Consider the following 17,862-nt stretch of genomic DNA (forward strand, 5'->3'; position numbering starts at 1 on the left):
TGAAAGTGCAAACAAGTGGGGCATTCAGATGGTTATATATATAATATAAATTAAAAGAGTACCGTAGTTACCTCTATATTCATGTTGGCACGGACCTCCTCTCGTTGGATGAAGGACTCAATGAGGGTCTTCATCTTTAAGCGCTCATTCTCCAACGTTGCCAATTGTGCCCTTGCCTGCTCAATCATCGACTCATAGCGTTGTTTCTCGTTCTTTATATTGGCATCATTTTCTTCATGGGCCTTTTGTAAGAAACACGAATAAGTGGCATGCTACATTCAAACCCTTTTAAAACTACATCCAGTAGACTAAAAAGTATGCTACATCAAAGTACGAAATCATGTTATGCTTGTACAAGTGTTGTATTAATAATTATACAAGATTACAAGATTGATAAAGATTTGGGTACAGACCTAATAATAAGAAAAATCCAACTTCCAAAAGCTGAACAAAGAGAGGTACTCTACCAAACCAAGATAAAAGAAAAATGCTATTGTACATATTAACATGAAAAAAAGAAAATGGATAGTGATTAATGCTACTCTACCTATTAACCAAGATAAAAGAATAATGCAGAACAGTGAACACACTTAAACATTACCTTTTGTAAGGCATCATTTGAGAGATCACGCTCCTGCTCTATCTTCAGGGCATAGGTGGCATGCTGATCAGTTAATGCTTTGTTCAGCAGGGATATCTGATCTGTCCGCACTCTTTTGGCCAATTCAGAATGCTTAGTCTCTACCGCTTTGTCCAGCTCGGCACGCTGAAGTGATATGTAGTTGTCATATTTACATCGTTGTTCTCTCCTCCTGATTTCAGCTTGGACACGTTCAAGCTGTATATCTAAATCCATATCGTGCCAGTCCGCCTTCTGTTTGCTAACCATCTCCTCCCCCTCTTGTAGGGACCTCCGAACTCGTTGCATGTTGTTGCTACGATCCATGACACCTAGGAATTGAAAAACAAGAATAAGTGGCATGCTACATTGAAACCCTTTTAAAACTACATCCAGTAGACTAAAAATCCATTGGAAGTTCTAATTTTCTGTTGGTAAGGATGCAAGTGGGGCGGCGGTCCAGGCACCTCTAAATTATTTATAAAATCCATTGCAAGTAGACTTTGGATTAGAGCAGTATGGTATGTGTTTATCTGAAATGAGTTTAGGTTTGCTGCTGCCTCTGCAGTGTATGGAATTCTGAATACTTAAATTGAAAGCAACAGTGAAGAACAACTGCATTTGCAACTGAAAACCTTATCGATTTCCATCAACCAAACCAACAATACCTATATAAGAAATACACGAATGGCACCGACAAATTCCTCACCTCGCTGCGAAGGTCGTGGAGGGTTATAGATGCCGGTGACGCGGTGAAGGCGGAGATCAGCCGCGGCGGCGGGTAGAGCTCCGGGCGGCGGCTTTAGCGGTGCGCGGGCTAGGGCTAGGGCTCGGGGCGGCTCCTGTAGGGTTCAAAGGGGGCGGCGCGGTGCTCTGGCCCTACTCTTTATATGCACGGGCGCGGGGAACCTCGGGGGGCGCGTGCGATGGAATCGGGCGGCGGTGGATTCACCCGATCGATGCGGCGTAGCGGGGAAGAAGGGACCGCGTCGGGGGGCGCGGTCGCTCGACCGCGGTTGCTGGGCCTAGCGGCCTGCGCGCACGCGATGAAGCGAGGAGGGGGAGCGGGCGGCGGCTGGGCCTACCCATCACGAGGTCATGGCCCAACAAAGCCATGTGAATACGGCAGTCAGCCATCTGCACCCGGTTTAGTCCCACCTCGCTCGCTCAGCAGCTAAGAACGTAGCTTAAAAGAACAGGAGAAGTATCGTATATTGAACTTCTAAACTATACACTACCTATCTCAATCGTCACCTGGGCCAATCGGGCTGGCGCGGCCTGGTTGGGCTCCCTCCGCGGTCGAGCCCGACCTAGCTGGTGCTAGCCCGAGGCAGCAAATTTTTTTGCCACCATTTATTTTAAAATTTATTTTTTTTATTATCTGCCGCTAGGGAGGCTATCCAAATTCATATCCAAATTCTTTTTATTGTATTTATTTTTCACCCTTCAAATGCTAAGAGTGATCGGTTCGGTCCACTCGGACTAGCCCCGGAGAGTGTAGGTTGAGTTGCTATCATGCAAGATTAGGAGTCCACTCAGACAAAGCATGAGAGTGATCGCATGTGTTTTCTTATCGTGCTAGCCTATTGGTCCACTCGGACCACACATGAGAGTGGTGGGTTAGTTCTTATCATGTTATGCCTAGTGGTTCATCAGTCTGGCAAGAGATGAGAATATGACCGGTTCACTTCATATCATGTTAGGTCTATTAGTACACTTGGAGTACATGTAAGAATTATCGGTTCGCTTCCTTTCAGGTTGGGGCTATTGGTCCACTCGGACTAGCCTCGGAGATTGTAGGTTGAGTTGGTATCGTGCAAGATTAGGAGTCCACTCAGACAAAGCATGAGAGTGATCGCATGTGTTTTCTTATCGTGCTAGCCTATTGGTCCACTCGGACCACACATGAGAGTGCCGGGTTAGTTCCTATCATGTTATGCCTAGTGGTTCATCAGTCTGGCAAGAGATGAGAATGACCGGTTCACTTCATATCATGTTAGGTCTATTAGTACACTTGGAGTACATATAAGAGTGATCGGTTCGCTTCCTTTCAGGTTGGGGCTATTGGTCCAACCGGACTAGCCTCGGAGACTGTAGGTTGAGTAGCTATCGTGCAAGATTAGGAGTCCACTCAGACAAAGCATGAGAGTTATCGTGCTAGCCGAGAGTGGTGGGTTAATTCCTATCATGTTACGGCTAGTGGTTCATCACTCTGGCGAGGCATGAGAGTGATCGGTTCACTTCCTACCATGTTAGCTAGACGGTCAGCGTCGATCACGTATCATGAAGCTGCGAGCAACGCAGAACGTGGAGAATCGTTGTGAATCGCTCGCGTCGTCTACCAGCCATCCGATGCCATTGAGCTATTCTCCCTTGCCGTTGATGCATTCAAGATCCGCTTCACCCAAGCTCCGAATGCTCGAGACCCATGAAAAGGTGACGAAAGCAGCGAAGCGTTGTCCTCCAGACCATGCATCGGTGATGTAAGCTCCAGCAACGACCAGCGGTGGCAACAAACTACTACTCCTTGTTAGTGCTAAAGAAAAAAAAAATGACGCGTTGACACAGCGGCGGGCTCGGTTCAGAAATGCCAGTGATCGATGACGACTCGCCAGGCACCGCATTGACGCGGCGGCGGGCTCGGCCACCACCACATGCACGACGCTCATGGGCCGCTCGTCTTGGGCCTCCTGTCTCCCCTTGCGGGCTTACATGGGCCACGAGGCTTAGCAGTTGCTCTTTCCTGTAGGATCGTAGTTGCTCATTCCTGATCGCAGCAACCCTACAGCATCCTTCACAAACCGCATCCTCTCTCTACTTTCTCATCTCTTTTTTATTGTTTCATCTCGCCGGCAATGGTTACCGCAGAAGATAGAGGCCAGCCGATAGAGGCCAGCCGGCAATCGTTTCATCTCTTTGGCCCGTGGCAACAATTTTTTTGCCCCCATTTATTTTAAAATAAAAAAATGATTATATATCTGCACTTTCCTTTTCCATTGCTGAAACTTCTGTGTAATCTGCCACTTAGATATCATCTAACTCTCAGACCACTTACAGATATCAGAAAAAGGAGGAAATGATCCAGTAATTCACCAAAAGGTCATGCAGGATAACTGCCCTATTGGGAAGGAAATTGACACCTAATGGTGTTTTGGTAGTCAAAAAGGGTGCACAGGTTTGATAGATACAAAAGACCCAATAACTAATAACTTTTACTTAGTAGCAAACCACAGTTAAATTACAGAGCACCTTCACAAAACATGGTGCTGCGGCAGCAACTATAGCAAGACCCTTACAAGCCCTAGAATTGCTGGCATAACTTTACTGACTAAGTGCCTCTAGGTTCTTGTATGCTTTGAGCTGATTCAAAGCACTATCCAGCAAAATGTTATTACTGCCATTGATCACTCTCATTGACTGTTTGAGCTCACTCTTGGCTACAATCAGCTCGTTTTGTAGTTTCTTGATCTTCAGCTCATCCCTGATGTTCTCGAGGTCCCTGATCTTCTCCTCAATGAAATGTAGGCTCTCATGGTCTGGTTGAACTCCTGATGGTACCAAAGCCCAGGGCATGTCATCTCGTAAAGGTGGAGCAGAGGGTGTAGGGTGCCCACCTTGTGAACTGCTTCCTAGAACCAATATCATTTTCTGCAAACAAGTACAGGTGTTAGTTTCTATAGCTTTTAGACATCAGAAACGCCGGATCGTTCTTTCACATATGCTTCTCCTTGCAGATTCCCAAGCACATGGCTCTTCAGATATTATGATGAAACTATTGCTGAAAATTGAGCTGCTGCCCTGTCTAGAAGTGGCCTACCATACTCTTGGTTCTTCTTTCAAATTACTGCTGCCAAGAGCTTGTGCCTTCAAATGAAAGCAGTTACATATCAAGAGTGAGCATTTCAGTACAACCCAGTGATAAGAGAACAACAGTATATTTGTCAAAAGAAAATGCATATTGCTAATTGAAACTGATGACATTGATAACGCCTCCCTCCTCTCCCTCCTCCCCCACCCCCTCCTGACGCCACATCCTCCGACCCGACCCTGAACAACGGCTGATGACAACGACGGCGGCACACAGACGGAGACAACGGCTAATGAACCCTAACTGCCGGAGACAGCGGCGAATGAACCCTAACGACACGAAAATATCCTTTAGTCATTAGCAAGTCAAATTTTCATGTGTGATAACAAATAGAATTCTTGTTGGTTGGTCTGCAGTGAATAAACTATCCCACTGGATCCATCAATGAATGAAGAAAAGGCAGTATATTTATTGAGAACAGAATAGAAACCTCCATGCTAAGTATAGTCAGTTGTTGCTCCCTCATCATAGTTGATATAACCTGAAACATATACAGAAACATAGGGCTGATCCATCATTTTGGAAATGAGTTGGGACACCCAATACACCCACTGTAAAGTCATTGCTTTCCATATGTTGAAATGATTCATTCTGCTTATTCTCCTCCATATTCTGATTGAAAAATGGAAGGAGATCAGCTACTCCAAATTTTTCAGCTGAAAAAAAAGAACAAAATGTATATAAATTTATGGTGTGCCTTACGACATTATAGTACGAGGGATACTAGCATTCCAAGAGAGATTATGCTGTGGTAGAACAAGGCTCTGGTGATGTAATAGATTGATAAACAGGAGCACAGGGCACAACTACAAGTTCATATGTGCTAATATGAAATGCGAGTCCCATTGGATTTGGCTGACAGTCCAAGCTGTTCCCAAGGGGAAACAATAATTAGTTATCAAGATGTCCACAGACCTAAAGCCATAGGACTTCTACCTGCAATGAAACAATGAGGATGTTGCATAACAGTGGTACCATAGGCATTACAACCTAATACACTTTTCTCTGCAAATTATATGGAGCTTTTCTGAAGCACTAATAGTTTTTTTCCTTAGTCACTTGTCCATATGTCCTTGTCAGAGGTCGAACATCTTTCAGGTTCAAACCATTAACAGGTTAGTTTCTTTTAAAATGATATTCTTTCTTATGATCAGGTATGAGCTGATGCCTTTTCCTCCAAGATATTAACGGCTAGCATTAACAGACTAATTTCAAATCTATAGCAATAATAGCACAGCTTTACCTGACACTGACAAGTATCAATTTACAGTTTTTTTCTACACTAGATCAATGCTTAAGCTTTTTGGGCATACAGTTGACAATAGATTGTGGTTCAGTTTTCATATAGCTGTGGACATTTAGAACCAGGAAGCAAACCAAGGCACTAACTAATTTATGATGACATAGGGTTAGACACTGCATTAAGCTTTCCATGTCACTGAAGAAAACCAACATGGAGGTACACAGTGATTGCAGAATCTTCACAAGAACAGTGGCATTATATGTAACAAAAAAATTCAACTTATAATCAAGTAGTAGCAGGATACCTGGGTGTGGGTTTGGCACCGTCGTCCTAAAGCATGAACAGGGTGATGGCCACCCAGCTTTCGCGTTCGCGTCGCCGTGCTGCTGCTGCAGACGCTCCACTTCGCGGACCAGAGGAAGACGGAGGCCGCCGTGACGGAGCTGCTCGTTGGCTTCAACTACACGTGGAGACATGGGACTGACCTCGAAGCGAAGGTCAGATTGGAGTCTGCGGCGGGTCGGCGGCGACAACGCTGATGATTGGGCAGGGTGTGTTGGTGACATGCATGTGTCAGTATCATATCTGAATTCTGAACTACATGTGGACACATGGGACTGAGCTTGAAGCCAAGCTCAGATTGGAGTCAGCGGCGGGCGGAGACTCGCCCGTGCCGCCGCCCTGCCGCATCGAGAGAGATGGGGAGAGAGATGGAAGGGAAGAGAAGAGACTGTGGAGACTCACCCGCGAGGGGAACGGGGGGAGGGGGCCGCCGGTGCGGACTCACCGGCGCCATGAACGGAGGGGGAGGGGGCCGCCAGTGCGGACTCACCGGTGACAGGAACGGAGGGGGAGGGGGCGGCCGGTGCGCCGCTCGGGGGGCGCTGTCGCCTCTCGGGAGACCGAGAGAAAGATAGGATGGGGCGAGTTGGGGAGCTGAGGGCTGGTGAGGAGGGGTCGGGCCCGGATCTCGCCGGAGACGATGCCGGAGCGGCGCAGCGTGTCGAGATGGATGGCGGACGGCGGCGGCGAATGAACCCTAAAGAGACAAAAAAAAAATCATCTTTTTTTTAAAAGCAAATATTCATCTATAGTACTTCAATCATACGTCCCAACTATACTACTCACAACATTATTTTTATATTTATAAATTTACCGTTTTACCCTTGATTAAAAAAAAACTACGAAAAAGAAATTATCACTCTTTTATTTAAAGTCCTAGTCCTCTCAACTTTGGAGGCGTTGGGAGACGTTACGGCGCATATGGGCCCACCGACCATAGACATATCTAACGCCTCCCGACGCCTCCCTCATTGACGCCTCTCAACGCCTTCCCTCTTATGGGCCCACCAATCATAGACACAGCTAACGCTTCCTGACGCCTCCTCAACCATAGTAAAAAAGTTCTTAAAAGTTCACATGATGGCCCTGTTCGCTTGAATTTATCAGTCATAATACGGTGTTTTTCTCTCACAACAAATTAACGAATAGTATTTTCAGCCTGACTTTTCAGCCAAGCGAACAGTATTGAATTATTGATGTGCATGCTGGTTCGCAAACCTGTGGGTGTGGTGGCAATCCTGGAGCCATACCTCGCAATGCTTCGAACCCTTCTGATTAACAAGCTTTTTTATCTTTATTTTTAAACATTTGTTGAGCTATATATTTTTCATTTTCGACTATGTTTGACACAAAATAAATAAATAAATTGCAACTATGAATATTTTCTAAGTCAACTTTAAATACTTAAGTGCATGAGATGGCTGGCTTGACTTACTCTAATAATGGCATGCATGAGTAGAGAAATACGGTATATGTGTATTTTTATTAGCTTTTACCTAACGGGCTGTGGAGGATAGCTGTTTAATAATGGCATGTGTAGATAATAGAGAAACATGTATAAGAGTATTTCTAGTTCTTTTCTCGCTTACGGTAATGCTACCATTAAGACGTCCGGAAGGCCGGACGCCTTGCTCCACTCACTACCGCATGCGCTGCTCGCCTAAAAAAACAAAATCAACCCCCGCACGCGTCGCTCCGCTCCCGCCCTTACCCCTTCCGCGCTCCTCATCCCCTGCCGCAGCGCAACAACGCCAGGCGTCCTTTCCCACCAGGAACCCCCCCCCCAACGCCCGTAGATCGCGGCCCTCTCCCCTGCCCCTGGCGAGATCCATGGAGCAGGAGCGAGATGCACTTGCCTCCGGCAAGATCCATGGAGGTGGCGCGACCGTGTTGCAAGGGAGTAGGCGACTCTCCTCTTCCCCGGCGCGGCGCCCTCCCCACCCCCGGCGGCGCCCTCTCTCACCCCGGTGACAGAGCTCCCCCTACCCCGGCAGCCATGGCGCTCAGCTCCTCGCCCCCATACCCTACGTCGCAGAGGCAAGCCCGGTACTGGTGGCGCTAGTGGCGGGTGCTCGTGCGCCGCTGCTCGCCGCCGGCTCCGACCCCAATGGTTGGAATCGATCAGCCCAGGCTTCCCCTCCCCTATGTTGTAAATGTATGTTTTTGGTGTTTCAGTGGTTTCAAAGGTATGTTGCAATTGTTTCTTATGGATGTTGCAAAAGTAGATTAGGGAATGTTGCATATGTTGCAAGTATTTCAGAAGCATGTTGCAAGCGTTTGTTCAAAATATTTCATCTGTTTCCATACGTATGTTGCAATCGTTTTTTATCTAGATGATGCATATGTTTTCACACATATGTTGCAACAGCATGTTTCAAATATTTCAGTTGTTTCAGTCTTATGTTGCAGTAAATGTTTTTTCATGTTGCAATTGTTTTATCTAGATGTTGCATATGTTTCACACACATGTTGCAAAGCGTATGTCCCAAATGTTTTATCTGTTTTAAATGTATGTTGCATTCGAGTGTTTCATGTTGCAAGCGCAGACCGCCGGTGTTGGTGCCCATGAGGGCGGGCAGGGCCAAGCCGCGGCCACCGACGCGTGGAAGAGGCGCAGGTCGTCAGCGGCAGTGTGGGGAGGAGGCACAGGCCGCACGGTGCTGTTGTGGAAGAGGCGGGGCGAGTCTTCCGGGCGGACTAGAAAGACGGGCGCCGCGCCGGTGGGGAAGAGATGGGGGCGAGTCAACCGAACAGCGTGGGCAGCGAATCTAAAGCGGACAGGACGGAGCAGCCGCGGGTGTCTGGACGGACGCAGACATGCGGACGCCCGGGCTAGCTGCCGTTTTCAAAAAGAAAAAGAGAGATTGAGAACGTACATCACCACAAACGAATCCAGCTCATTTCCATCCACAACCAAAAATCCACGTATGTGATAGATATACCAAAGAAAAGCGACACTGATCTGAATTGAAGGGGTGCGGGTCCAGTAAGACAAGATACAAAGCATGGTCTATCCATGCCTACAAATATTACACACCTGCTCTGATTCTGTGATAAACATTGAACAGTCCTTGCAACCCAATCCAAGAAAAAAAAAAGCAAGCTTCAGCCAAATCTAATCTGACCTATTCAGATAAGTTGTCAGCATGGCACCGAGTACAGTGCTCAACCACCGTCAGCCTATCAGTAGACGGGACTTTATCTTCAATGTATGTTCTAATTGCCGCAACCCCTCTACGCGCTTCGATGAGAAAATCTGTACTCATGGGAGTGCACCTGCCACTCGACATTGTGCTATATCACACTTAGGATCACCATAAGTGGTATCCGGTGTGAGCCGGCCAAGTGACTTCGCTTTCCTGACAATATAAGGCCTTGTTTAGTTCTAAAAAGTTTTTTCAAAAAGTGCTACAGTAGCCATTACATCGAATCTTGTGATACGTGCATGGAGCATTAAATGTAGACGAAAAAAAACTAATTACACAGTTTGGTTGGAAATCGCGAGACGAACGTTTTGAGCCTAATTAGTCCATGATTGAATACTAATTGCCAAATAAAAACGAAAGTGCTACAGTAGCCAAAATCTCAAACTTCATCCAACTAAACAAGGCCTAACATGTTAGCTCAACCAAGCTCTTGGCTGAGTTGAAGCCTTTGAACCTCACAGTCTTAAGGCGGCCATGGTGCTGTTCAGGCATCTGCCTCAACTGCGAGAAGCCTCTTCCAAAAATTGATTCATGCTGCATAATTTCCTCAGCTAGCTGTGTGGGGTGGAAAAGACATCATAAATAAAATAGAGTGAAAATGGATCCAGCAGTTACTAAATATTTTGAAGGATGGAATGAACAACGTCTTACATCCAACAACCAAGTCTCCAAGGAGGGAGAAGCGTCAAGGAAAGAAACCAGAGAAAAATAGTCATAGGATGGGCAAGAGGTCAATCTCAGATAAATAGACAGCCGCTTGAGGAATAGGAATTTGGTACGAAGCATTGGTGTATTAACCCTCTGCGAGGAAAAGATGTTTCAGATTAGATATACAAAAAAAAAATGTATGACTATAGTAATATTATATACATCCCCTAGTCTCCAAAAACTAATGTTTTAGGAAATCCGTTGCCCTGTTCGGCTTACCCCATATTTGGTTTGTTCGGCTTCTTTTTTCAGCGGAACAGTGTTTTTCTCTCACAACAATTCAGTCAGAACAGTGTTTTTCAGCCAGTTTCTCTCTCACAACAATTCAGCCAGAACAGTGTTTTCAGCCAGTTTCAGCAAAAATTCTGCCAGCCAAACGGGGCCACCTCATAATGTGAGCTGATGGAAAGAGTCTTGAGGTTTGGCATACCGGATGACAATTTAACACGGGCGTAACAGACGAGGTTGGAACGGCCCATGCACTTGCAGTGTTTCTCCAAGTGAGACTTTTACACTCCGTCCTTTAAGTATTGAAGGACCGAAAATGACGATTAGAGGGGGTTGAATGGGAGCCGTAAATTTTCTCGTGAAATTTTAGGCTGTTGTCCCAAAATCGCCGCCAAACACGCGAAGCAAATATCGCGATGTCCACGACCCAAAAGAGCAAGTGGATATTTTTTTAGGAACACAGCAGGACATCACAAAGCAATCCGAGCGAGTACACACCGAATTGAGGAACGGAAAATAGGATGCCCAACTCCTATTGAGAAAAAATGGGTTTCCAAATCTAAAATACCCAAGCCAACGGGAACAATAGTAATTAGACAGATGCCTCGGAACGGTAGAAAGCTAACGCAAAAATCGGAACTCGATTTGGAGACCAAACGCGCAAACCGCAGGCAAAACACTAGGGCTGGAAACTCAGGCCGGAAAATCGAGCAGCTGGAACCGGCAATTCTCACAGAAAATAGAGATACGGAAGCTGGCACCGGACACGCCACCGCCTCCAGCGGACGGTGCACCGCCCGGAGACCCGACGGTGTACACCGCACCCTCCGGTGCCCAACCGAAACAGAAACGTGAGAAAAAGAGAACGCCGGCGGTGGGGCTGCTCACCGTGAGCAAGAGCGCTCAGCGCTGGAGCCTGGAGGCGCACGGGACCTGTACCTGCTCGGTGCGGCTTGTCGCTGCGCTGCGTTCCTGAAACGGGAGCAGGAGGCCTGACCGTTTCTCCATCCAGAGCTCTGCGACTCAGGGCCAGTTTGGATGTCAAAATTTTTGGCAAAACGCTACTGTAGCATTTTCGTTGTTATTTAATAATTAGTGTCTAATCATAGTCTAATTAGGCTTAAAAGATTTATCTCGTAGATTTCGTCTAAACTGTGTAATTAGTTTTATTTTTTATTTATATTTAATATTTTATGCATGCGTCTAAAGATTCGATGTGACGGGAAATCTTGAAAAATTTGGCCCTCAAGAACGAACGCAGCAGAAAACGAATGAACAGAGAGATGGAGAGATCGATCAGGCAAACAGAGAAACATGCAGGTGATGGTGCTGCACATCACACGCAAAGCCACAGGGGACCACCATCCTGACAACTAGTGCAGCAGCAGGTGATCACCGGTTAAGCAGAAAGCCGATCAACGAAGAACAGAGCTCGACATCTAGCACGAACAGAAAAAAGGCGTTCTCAGAAAGAAACAAAATCCGATCCAAAACGCCACGAAAAGTTCCCAAAATTTACACAAATGAAATTCAACAAGGCACGAACCTATTCCCAAGAAATCATTGTCTGGGAGTAACCCAAACTCTACGAAATTCAGAGGTCGTAGCCAAGGACGAAAAAGGAGAAAAATAGGAACACAGTGAACGAAAATCACAGTTTCAGTTTATGAATCCCAGAGGATAACTGGAGGATTCAGGCCTCCATTCACAACACAAGATCTTAGTTTACACAGATGAATTTGTTTCTGCGGACCTCAAGAATAAACCCTAGAAGGGGGAAATCAGAAGCAATCAAGAGGTAAGACTGAGTGGAGGTAACCCTATCTTATTATAGGTCTATTACATAATTTCACTAATGCCTCTAAATATTTTAGGGCGAACCACCTAGCCTGAGGGCATTATGATCCAACCCGATTTTTGTCGATCGGACGGTCACGCTTCCTGCACAGATTTGCTTCGCCTCGACGCAACCTCTGTGATTCCGCCACGTGCCGCCCCGTTCCTGCTCGGAACCTCCACCCGGGTTTTAATGCCAAACCCGCGAAACCGTCACCTGGTGGTTATGAGGCTCAACCCACTAAACCGCCGCAAGTAGCGTACTCCATACACGACCCCCGCCACTCAACGCGTGTCACCTCCGTCCTCGATCGCCCAGACGCCAAGTCATCCAGAGCCTCCGCTCGACTTGCACGTCCGCATCTTGACTCGGTCAACACAGTCACTCATCCATATACACTTGCGCTTGTCGATGTCTCCAGATGTCAGCCACTGCGGGTGGTCACCCGGCCTCCTGGTCTCTCAGTCCAAGCCTCACGTCCGTCCTTCACCGCTCCCGGTCCATCGGCACAACACGTCCCTACTTGACCTTTACCTCGCCATCGACCACCGCCTCTGAGCTCCACATCTGCGTACCACAAGAAGAGACATGTCGTACAACTCAACTTCACGCCATGGTTTGTTCGCAAACTCAACCCAAGACACGAATCACATTGACAATCACGAATCCGAACCACGAGGGCACATACCAACCTTGTGTTCGCAAGTATAAAACAGGAGAGATTTGGAGCTTTGCTCTCTATCACTCGCAGCTTCAGGCAACAAGAAACCTTCAGGCTATGGAGCTGCAGCAGGATGCAAGGTATCTTCAGGCACGTTATCTTCTCGCAATCATTGAGGTCTAACTTCTCCAAAGCATGGGAGTTGGAAAGAAAGCACTCTAACTCATTATCCAAAATATGCACAGAACGCAGGAGCAGACTTTTTAGGTTTCTGAAGGGGCCAACTTCAGGTGTGGGATGGAAGGCGCAGCAGGAAAGTTGAAGATACCGGATTGAGTTTTGGACACCATCAGTTAAAAGTGTGCATGGGACATTATGCTTCATGTCAACTCTATAACATTGCTCAACGGTGAGTTCTTCAATCCCAGGTTTAACAGCAACCTGAAGCCAACTGTCCAGATACTGGTAGGCACCATAAATGCCATATAACCGAAGCTTGAGTATCTTAATGTTGATGCCTGAGTAGTTCCTCAGGATGTTGTCAATTATGCAGCTGAAATTCTCTTGAGATGCATTTGCATTTGAGCCAAGGATATGCCAGTTAAAGGTTAGATTGGGATGACATCTCCAGAAACGTAGAAAGGCATGAGATGAGCTGAGCAGCACGGGCAGCATCACGCAGTGGCAACACGGAATATATATGGTGCAAAATGTCCTGCATGCACACACATGGGATAAAAGTCAAACATTGGGATTGTAAACCCAAATGGTTACTTATAAAGTTATAAGAGAAAGGAAAACAGCAGAACGTGGAGGTAATATTCTACCCTAGGTAATCCTCCACATGAGTGCACATGGTATATTGCAGTACACATTGCACATATGCCAAGAATCTGCAGAGTGGAGAGCTCACACATGGCGGAGTGTTGGGCTGCCTAATGTTGTAAATTGTAATTAGCTCATGGGCTTGCTTAGAGCCCAATATTTATGTCCGTGTGTGAGTATACCTAAGAAATAGAACAGACCATCAGAGCTGAACAAAGCCAAGGTACTAGTTAAGGAGGGTTGGGCAGAGTGCTGGACTGAACAATTGCAGAACTAGGAGCTCTGCTCTCTGTTTATAGATAATATATTAAGATAAGAGTTAATCCTGACCTTGACCTGTATCATGGCAGGATGGTCTCTCGTGTTGTTCCCGGGCCACGGCGTGCCGTCCGACATGACCCATCCGTCCTCCGGCACCTTCCTCGCCTTCGCGGCGAGGTAGTTCATCCTGACCTTCAGCTCCTCGTACGCCCTCTGCAACACAGCCAATTACTCACGATCACCTGGGGTCAATCTCTTCTGCTGACCTATGAGTGATGAGTGATCGATGACCTTCATGGCGCGGCGTTCCTTGACGAACGACGGCGCGGCCCTGTCCCTGAGGTAGTCGACGCCGCGAGCAAAGTAGAGCTCAGGCGCCCTCGGCTCCACGGCGTGACGCCGGCAGAACGGCACCCACCGCCGCGCGAACCCGGCGGCCTCGAACAGCATCATGTCCGCGCCGTCGTCGGAGACGTAGCAGGTCAGCCTCCGCGCCGGGTAGTCCGCCACGAGCACCGACAGGACCGTGTTCGCCGTCGCCAGCGGAGGCTCCGACGACATACCCGCGCCCGCCGCTGTCACGAGCACGTCCACGCTGCCCAGCCGCGACGACGGCTCGCCGTCCCTGTCATCGTCGTACCTTGATGCCAGCCTGTCGAGGTGCGTCTCGCGGTTGGTCGGGGACAGCTTCGGAAGCTGCGCGACGAGCCACGCGAGGGCGAGCCATAGCTCGTAGACGAGCGCGGCCAGCCAGAGCCAGGGCGCGCCGCGCGCCGGGTGCGTGACGCGGTACCGGAAGAAGGCGCCGGGTGCGTAGACGAGCGCGGACAGCTGTTTGAAAAAATGCATTGGAAAGAGACGCTTCAGAAGTACACGTGAGCAGGCCACGTCAGCATGAGAAGCCCGCGTTGCAGGATATGTATCTAAGTGATACGACATACAAAGTTTATGGACCCAAAAAACCATTTTAAAAGTTGATGGACCTAACCGAAACATCCTCATAAGTTAATGGACCTCTGATGCATTTAACTCTTAAGATAACATACTGCAAAGAATCTGTGTGTCTAGAGCTGGCATTGGGATATTATGGTCCCCACCACATAGCACCACACTCGGCGCACCTAACTTGTGGTGGAGAAAAACAGTGCCACACATTAGATCCGCGGTGGCAACCAAATAGACCTGCGGTGCGCCAAAAACGCGTCGTGGCAAACTGCAGCGGCAACTAATCAAACACTAAAAAAATGTCAAGAGTACCTCGGGAAGGGTTGGGATTGAACACGTCATTCTTTGGCGGCGTGAGAATCACCATGAGCATCAGTATGTTCGTTTCGGCTGAAACGATCATGAATTATTACTGCTGGCTAGTTTGATGTAAGAGAAAAATACTATTCTAGCTTATAATCCACGATCGTTTACGATCTTGTGAACAGGAAGCTTGTTGACAGGGTGAGCCCTTTCTTTTATTCGTTGATGAAGCAACCGATCCATCTGCAGACCATCAAGGATGGTTAGCCTATGCCAGAATTGAATATGAATAAAAAAAATCGGTGCAAACACAGGCGTCTAAGGAGGCAGAGCACTAGCGAACTGTGAGCACACGCCTTTGTTTCTTAGGGCGTCCGCAGTGGGCGTTCTGTAGCCGGTTGGATCTAATAAATGCGACCATAGGACCAAGTCCTATACACTACGTACTTGATTCTATGAAGATGCCGCTCCTATCCAACGAACCCGCTCCTATTCTCTTCTCTCTCCCGCACGTCGGAAGTTAGATTGAGAAAAGAGAGGGGATCGGCAGACAGTAATAAATAGTGGGCCCAATTATAAACTCAGACCTGGTTCTACACATTGGAAACTAAATACTAGAAGCCATCACATCACTGTGGGACCCACCCGAAGAGCCAACCCCGCATCTATACACTGCGGACGCTCTTAAAAGAAAATCGAAGGCACGTATCATTCTCTCAGACTAGTCCAAGTTTTGGTCGCCGGCTCATGTGTTTTTAAGAAGATGAATCAATTAGTGGATACCACAGGTAAGAAACATATTTTTAAAATGAATCAATTAGCGAGCACAACAGGGGGAAAAGTTTTTTTTTTTTTTGGCTGTGAACTGAAAGAAACAGCTACACAAGGTAGAGGAGATATAACATATTAACATGCCACAAACCGGTTTATTCGGCTTGTTTTTTCAGCTGAAACAGTGTTTTTATCTCAGACAATTTAGCCCAGAACAGTATTTTTCAGCTAGTTTCAGTCAAATTTCAGCAAGCCGAACAGGCCCGAGTGGTAGGAAGAGGCTTAGTCAAGGCTCGGGTTCACCGTTGGAGCCGCTGCCGGTTGTGCTGTAGGGACATGATGAGCCGCTGCAGCGCCAGCAGCCCCATGCTGGTTCGACAAGACGACGATATCTACCTTGCTGAGGGATCTCTATAGTTCCGTCAGATTTTAGGACTCCTCTTCCTCTACGTGCTAGCCTCGCCCACTTTAGCTTCGTTCGGCTGAACTGCTTCTAGCTTCGTTCAGCTTATTTCAGCTTATTCTCTCTCACACTATTGATTCATCCGAAATCAGCCGAAATCATCCACAAGTGGATCAGCCGGCTAGCACATAGAGAAAGAGGAGTCCTAAAATCTGACGGAACTATAGAGATCCCTCGGCGAGGTAGATATCGTCGTCTTGTCGAACCAGCATGGGGCTGCTGGCGCTGCAGCGGCTCATCATGTCCCTACAGCACAACCGGCAGAGGCTCCAACGGCGAACCCGAGCCTTGAGTAAGCCCCTTCCTACCACTCGGGCCCTGTTCGGCGCCGCACCGGCAAGACTCTTGGTTCCTCTTCGATCTCAGTTTGGATTCAAATCCTAGCTCGCACCGGCGGCGCCGGGCGAAGTACGAGAGGGAAGGCACGGAGGAGAGGGAGGTACGGCGGCTGGCACACAACACCTCAGGTAGATTGTGTCTTGCTAAGGCCGCCGGTAGCCGCCTACCACGCCACCCAAATCACGATGTCGGATCCCCTCAGACTCGCACGCCAGACTTCCAGCTCGTGGTTCACGGCAGCAGTTACTGCCTTTGCCCTTTGGGACAAGACTCAGACTTGCGATTTTTGGGAGGATCGATTTTGCCCTGAATATGACGCATTCCATGATTCTCCATAGCCCAGTTTCCCATAGTGAATATCCTCGCTCAGCAAGTCAGCATACCTACCCAATAACAAATTTAGAATAATATATGGTCCTCAACATTGTCTTGTTATTGCATTTCAAAATAAATGGTTTCATAATTTGAGGACCACGACATATATTCTTTAAACATGGCAACCACCCCATTTGTCTATCCAATATGAGGTCTCCAGTGACTGGATAGGAATTTCTTTAGAGTAAAAGGTTTCCTCCGTTTTATTTTAGAGAAGCAAATCAGTTCAATTCGGTACAACACGACGTATTATAGGCACGCGGCGTGCCCGTCACATTACTTGATATCATTATGAATACAGAGTACTGTTGTGAAAAATTACTTGTGGACGAATGATGTGGTAAAAAAAATGACCGTCTGCTCGGGAAAAAAAATCGGTGCATACAGAATGCATCATGCCTCCCTCCAAACATGGCGTAGATGGTTGCCACGTGTCCTCGCCTCATAATCTAACAACACGTATCAGACTATAATTTACAGGCCTATATGGGTCAAATCAATCATAAATCAATGCAGTTGGACAGTGGGAGACTACGAGCGTTGGATCGTATTGACTGAACATGTGGCAACCATTCATGACATATATGCAGGGAGGCACGGGGTACACTGCATGCAACGAATTTTTTTCTCACCCACGTGGCCACGTACAAGAGGGTGAAGAGGAAAGTCAATGGGAGAAGTTAAAGGGAGCTCCTATCGGGCAGCCTCTTCGGCTATTAGAGGAATGGGGAGAGGCCCCGGCATGTAATCATAGATGTACACTATATACTACACAAGAAAAATAAAGAAAGAGCTCCCATTCCCCTTGTGCTGTGTATGTGTTGTGTACGCTGATCGACAGAACGATTCTCAATCAATACGACTTATC

At 47.4% G+C, this 17,862-nt stretch overlaps 1 pseudogene; it reads right to left on the reverse strand.

The window, feature by feature from the left end:
• Positions 1–9,683: 9,683 nt before the first annotated feature.
• On the reverse strand, positions 9,684–16,203 carry LOC136469307 (F-box/LRR-repeat protein At3g03360-like; annotated as a pseudogene).
• Positions 16,204–17,862: the final 1,659 nt, after the last annotated feature.

The sequence above is a fragment of the Miscanthus floridulus genome, chromosome 8 (assembly GCF_019320115.1).
Source record: "Miscanthus floridulus cultivar M001 chromosome 8, ASM1932011v1, whole genome shotgun sequence".
NCBI classification, from domain to species: Eukaryota; Viridiplantae; Streptophyta; class Magnoliopsida; order Poales; family Poaceae; genus Miscanthus; species Miscanthus floridulus.